Source organism: Bombus pascuorum, chromosome 2 (assembly GCF_905332965.1).
Source record: "Bombus pascuorum chromosome 2, iyBomPasc1.1, whole genome shotgun sequence".
NCBI classification, from domain to species: Eukaryota; Metazoa; Arthropoda; class Insecta; order Hymenoptera; family Apidae; genus Bombus; species Bombus pascuorum.
The window spans coordinates 3912596-3918220 of NC_083489.1; the positions used below are offsets into that span (position 1 = coordinate 3912596).

The 5625-nt window shown below is 36.8% G+C and overlaps 1 long non-coding RNA gene across 1 annotated transcript; it reads right to left on the reverse strand.

Moving 5' to 3' along the window:
• Positions 1–1224: 1224 nt before the first annotated feature.
• LOC132916215 (uncharacterized) lies at positions 1225–3609 on the reverse strand. Its single transcript, XR_009660043.1, has 2 exons — positions 2357–3609; positions 1225–2229 (listed from the first exon to the last, which is right to left on the reverse strand). It is a non-coding gene; the product is annotated as an uncharacterized LOC132916215 (long non-coding RNA).
• Between the last annotated feature and the right edge of the window lie 2016 nt (positions 3610–5625).

Here is a 5625-nt window from a genome sequence, read left to right on the forward strand (position 1 = left end):
TCCTGAAACTTGGTCGCAAATATGAAACCTAGTCTGTCAATCGTTGTGATTTTTATCTTGATAAAACAAAATGGATCATACGTAATTCGATAAAATAATATAAAACGAAAAATATTGTGCATCCATTATTTCCTTATAAAACTTTTCAGACGACTTAATACAAATATTGTTCATTCGTATATCGACTCGTATCTTTTTTTTACATCGAATACCGTATTATTCTTATGGTAGTGTTGTTCAGCCAGCTATCACCGAAGCGCTAATTGTATAATTCCTATTAAACTCGACTAATATCCAGAAATCTCAAATTACGTAACGTCTAAAAAGTTCCGCGACGCATCTCAGACTTCCTAGTAGCCGCGACGAACGTCAACAACCGTCATTACATACCGCGTGAAAAGAATGTCCCGAGTGGCTGGCGGCTGGAGCTTAAAGAATTCGTCTGAAACTGACGATTCGTCAGAATCGGTTCGCAGTTTGCTTAAATACGTGGAATCGCGTGATCAAAGACCACGCAAAGGCATTAAAGTGGACAATTAAAGCGTCACGCGTTCGCGAAATTTCAGTCTTGAACGACGCCGAGCGGTCGAAGGTGGAGCAAGAAAAGGAGAGAAGGAAGAGTGGTGGAAAGATCGAGGCGGTGGCGAGGCACGTACTGCTCGCGTGTGGTCCATCAATCACGGCGTGTTCCCGGCGACAGGTGGACACCGGGGTCGATGGAGAGGCCACATAATTGGGAGAATAGTGCCGGTTTGCTGGTCGGCCGGACGCACGGTCATTTATCTTGTCGCGATCGACCGGCCATCGACGGTTCGCCTCGATTCGAGTTAACGCCCGTGAAATCGTGCGTCGCTCGCTGCCACGGAAAATCTCGTCGCACCCCTCTAATCGATACCGGATACTATTTTCCTCTTGTTACGCGGCCGTTTTACCAGCTGTCTCGCGGATCAAAGCTCCGGACCCAGCGGCCCGATGAAAGCGTGAAGCTACGATGTTACGGGACCTGTCCCAGTCGGCCCGTTTAAAGATTCCTCGATTTTTCCACCCTTTTAGTCACTTTTGAATTTTTTTTTTTTTTTAATTACACTGCAAGCGTTTATGCAATTTTATGTTCTCGCGGACATATTGTCAAAGTATGCGGAATTGCGCATACTTGTACATAATTGCATAGAATTGTACGGTACGTCCATTACGTTATCGTCGGGAATATTCTTACGATGATAATTTGATATTATTTATAATTTTTGTTTAACACAGTACAGCAATTTAATATTATTATCTATTTCATAGTATGTTTAATTAAGTAATTTATCTTTAAACTGTAGTCTCGAAATCAAAGAAGCAATTTCTCATGTCATCTGTATAATCACGATGGATGTAAAAACCTCTACGTATATATAATATACTTGCCAAGGATGCGTTGATCATTTTCGAAAACATTTCAGATGCGATTAGACGACAGGTTTAACGCGTGTATAACGAAGACTCATTAGCCGAGGAAAAGCCTTAGACCTTCTCCGACGAATGCTAAATAGCGTTTATAAATACATAATTACAGTGATTGAAGCAGAAAGCTTTACAGGCGTTGTTGGCACGTTTCAATTAACGAACAGGTGTTAATCATTATTATTCGCAACAGCGAGGCATTCTCGTGCTATTTGACCTCGTTCTTGAAATTTTTGGACGTATTTATAAATTTGTATTCACTATCTTTCTGCGTTAATCGCATGAATTTCTCTTGCCTTTCGTAATGATCGTTCTTCAAGATTTTTTATCCAATTGCAAGTAAATTGCACAAAATAATTATTAATTCTTTATATCGTTTATTTTCCTTAATTAAGTAGCTCTTCAAGTTGAAGATATATATATATTTGCAACGATCACACTGAAAACTTTAGGTGGAGGAATTCTACAAAGAAACACATTAATTTATATCGATTTAAATTATTAATCTAATTATCAGATATCGAATGTTTATCCATTTATTATAAGTATAAATATGCTAAAATATATGGAATAAATATAACATGCAGGAATATACAAAATATCCATTTAATACTTCTATAGTACTCGTTGACATATTTAACTAAGTGGAAATAATTGCTTGTTTTCAACTTCTTTAACTATATTTGTAAAAGTATGAATTTGCATATACATTTGTAGTTTAATTTCACAATCTTTATTCCCCAAAAAAATAATTCGAAGTTCGATTTTGTGCAATCGATATTTCTAAAAATTGTAAATACAACTGAACGATTAAAAAATTGTTTGAAAGAAATAGGATGGATCTTGACTGTTTATCATTATTCATAATTATGTTTATCGCTTATATCAATAGTTATAAATCTGAATTTACCTAAGTATCCACGATCTAATGTTTACCACGCCAATATCTTCATTTATGAATGCCTCTTAGGTATGTTACTTCTGCTACTTTACATCGATCTTATCAATCCACTCCTGCACAAATCAAAAGTATCCTCATAGAACCACTGGTTCGACATTCTCCTTGAACATCCTTCTAAAATAAACCAATAAAACGATACCATTGTAATAAACTATCTCTGGTATTTTCACCAACTCTGTCATCCCATTTCTTTCTATCATCAATATTTTCCCAGCAATACGTCAACGCATATTCTTCGATGATCTAAAAATCGTGTTACTTATCCGTCGACTAAAAGTGGCCTGATATGGCGAAACACGCTTCCTCTTCTCAATACTCGCAGCAAAACCGATCGACCGAGCAACGACGACATTATTTCTCGATGTTCCATCACGGCAAAAGTTTTATCGGCCAGACGATAACGCTGTGGCCACCGAAAAATGCGACGAAACGACGGGACCGATAAAACGGACGCCCTATTTTCTGGATAACGTCGCATTAACGACCTTTAGCTGAGCGCACACGCACCGCTATTAACGCTATCACCAGCGCAGTTACCGCTGTGGATAAGTAGCTACTTGATGCACTTCGAGCAGAGTTGCGTCTGCGACTGCCGATCTGCTCGCTGGTTAATTGCACGCGTATAAATAAACCTCTTTATTTACACGCCTGTGCCAAGATTGGTCTCTCTCTTTCCATTTATCTTCGTGTTTCTTTCAGTGTTCCTTTGATATTTTCCTTCCTTGTTCCGAGCGTGGTTCCTCTTCTCTTTTGAAGGAGACGAGGAAGATAATTAAAGGCAGTCGCATTAATTGCGTCGATCGAACGGCGTCGTTGGAGATTGAAATTTCGGGGTAGCTTCGATAGCGGTGGCTCGTGTAAGTAGCCGTGTCGCAGCATCGTATTTTCACGAGCGAACGAGTTTTAATTGATAAACAACTGTCACTTGGCTCGGAAGATCGGATACGGGCGAATTAATAGCGAATCTTGGCTAGTAAATCGTTTCGATGTTGCGTTGAGTGGCGTAATAAATTAAATCATCGAGAGGTGATGAGATAGATGTCTTGGTATATTGCGTCCTGTTTTGAGATCCTGCACGACCAAACAGATTGTACCTTATGGCTAATGATATTTCATTTCGAAGCAGTTATATTAATTGCTGTTTCGATAAATTCGTGAATCGTGGAAAGAGAGAAATTGTTGATCTTGTATTAAATATTTCTTCGCACGTGGATATATTTTATATAGTACAACTTTTATAGAAGTTTAATATTCTTTGATATAATTTTCTTTAAGGGAACTTATCGTTCCTTTTCTTTCTTTTTTGTGTAAATCTTTTTAGATAAATTAGTTATTGCTCTTGTCTTCTTACATTGTGTCATTTCATAACTAATCCAGAATACAGAGAAGCTTACTTTAGAATTTACTTATCTAATGAAATTAAGAAATTAATAAAGGTGATCAATTCAGTTCCTGACGAGCTCATATAAAATGAAGATTTTTCTAATGGGAAAACATATTGAGATAGTTGTAATCACGTTTTAATAATACGTTAGGCAATCCCATATACGTCCTTTCATTTTCAACGATTACATGACCAAGTTCTACGACTTTATGCCTTCGAATATGCAAAAACCAACCAACCAAACAAGAAACCAAATCATCACGATATAATCACACAGTGTTCAAACAGAAAATTTTTCCGGAATCACTCAACTTTCGTTTCGCAAGCCCCCAAAAAATTTTAAAGCACTGTATAGATTTGTAATCGACGTTGTCACGTTAATTCGATCACCCTTTAATCGAATTCCTGGGATGCCTGTCTCGCTGGTCAGCCGGGCTTTGATCGAATATAAAATTTCCTCCGGCAAATACAGAGCTTTTTCAATCACTGGGACGAGGGAGAGCAACGTTCGGCGTGATCTGTCACCGATACATGGCGCGGTTCGCTTCCGTCGAATTCCCTAACAAACTTTGTCAATTACGCCGGACTGTAAACTGTCAGTCCCGTGTACCCATCTTAATTGAACGGCCACGACCGACCCGGCCACCGCTAAATTTATGCCGTAAATAACGATCCGACCGTAAAATCCGAATAGTGTATTGCGTAGGTTGCAATAATTTATTTTCCAAAATGTTTAGTTTACCTGGTTGTAGGTGGAATCGAACGCGACGTCGAAAGTACGGTTCGATACGAAACGATCTAACATTGTCTGTGTGATGATTAACTGCAGTCAGTCACGAAAGTCTACGTATAGTATTCGTCGAATTTTATGTATCTTACTTACCAAAGAAAACTAAAAACTAGAGATTATTTATATTTACATATTGTAGATACAATTGTTATTAATGTATCTCTAAGGAGGATTAAAGAAAATTCAATTTATAGCAATTTTGGCGTAAAATTACATTACAAATTATAAGATCTTTAATTTTTTCGACACCAAAAATCAGGACGAAGTAGAAGGACGTTATCGATGTTTACGTAGAGGGGACTTACAGGATGTGAATATAATATTAAGTCTACTATTTTTACAATTTCATGTAAATATAACAGGTGTATATTGAATTTTTCTAACATTGTATTTTATGTCTTTTTACATTTTTTTTTTTTTTTTATAAGGATAAAAGTGAACAAATCGTATTAAAATTGTTGAGGTTATTAGATGAATGTGAATACAAAGGAACGTGTGGATAAATTGTAAGGTAGAAAATATATATTTTTGTTGGAATACAACGATATTTCACGCATAGACATAAGTACCCTTACACAGACACCCACACAGGCATTTGAACAGGACACTTACACAGGTCATACTCATTACTGTATAGAGAGTGGGGTTTAAAGTATTTAAGGGATCATGGGTTACTACCTGGACTAGTCTGAAAGTAACTGGCCAACGATCAACAATTCTTGCACACGTTGTTATATCGTCATAAAAGATATAACTTAGAAAAAACGAAGCTGGCACCCCGCTGGGGGTAGCCACCCACATGCTATATTTATTTTTATTTTATATTTTTTTTTTCTTCACCAATAAGATATAACACTTTACCAAATGTCCATAAGGACAAATTGTAAAAAAACCAAAATAAAATAATAATAAAAAAAAAAAAGTTGTTATATCACTCGCTTGTATACATCAGGCTCTGTAGTTTCTGTTTAATAAACATCACTGAATATTATTTTAACATAAGCATTGTGTCTTCCAAAGGTTATTAACCTTAACTTCTAGATT